Below are 669 nucleotides of genomic sequence, written 5' to 3'. Positions count from 1 at the left end.
AACATGAACAAAATCAGAGGTCAACATGATAGAACAAATCAGAAAAAGAAAGAAAAAGCATAGCAGCACACGCCTGGTTTAGCACCAACCGCTATTTCCAGGACAAACTTTCTGAACTCATTAACTGGGAGAGCGCAACTTTTGGGGGTTTTCTTTGAGATTAAATTAACTACTGTATGTCAGCTTCACCATCTCAAAGATTTCCACAGTTACTCAGCACAAGGCAATCAGAGAGACCTGACAGCTAAAGCTTTCAGAAATCCGCACCATTCCCACACTGAGCACAAAGCCGATTCCTTTCAGATGACAACAGACACTGGGAGATCAACATCTCAGGAAGGGAGTTGTTGTTCTCATGGCATCTTTCCTTTCAGTCGCTTCCTTTCTCATTCCCTAATCCTCAATCATTTCTACTCCTGTAGAAAGCACAGGTAAATCTCCACCCAAACCACAGAAAACTGTCTGCCCCAAACCACAATCAGAACGTTTCTGGCTGGCTGCGGATCTCCAAGAGGTCCTCCGTACATCAGCGACAAAAAAGCACAGAACAACAAAAAGATTCAGGTCGCTGCCACATCCACGAAACATGTCTTCCAGCTCCAATTAAACGCTTGAAAGAGAATTTTTAAAATCCACAAGCTTTTGAACAGGGACAGAAGGGACTGCGTC

This window comes from Cariama cristata, unplaced genomic scaffold (assembly GCF_000690535.1).
Source record: "Cariama cristata isolate BGI_N322 unplaced genomic scaffold, ASM69053v1 scaffold1857, whole genome shotgun sequence".
Classification (NCBI taxonomy): Eukaryota; Metazoa; Chordata; class Aves; order Cariamiformes; family Cariamidae; genus Cariama; species Cariama cristata.
This window is presented reverse-complemented; position numbering follows the sequence as displayed.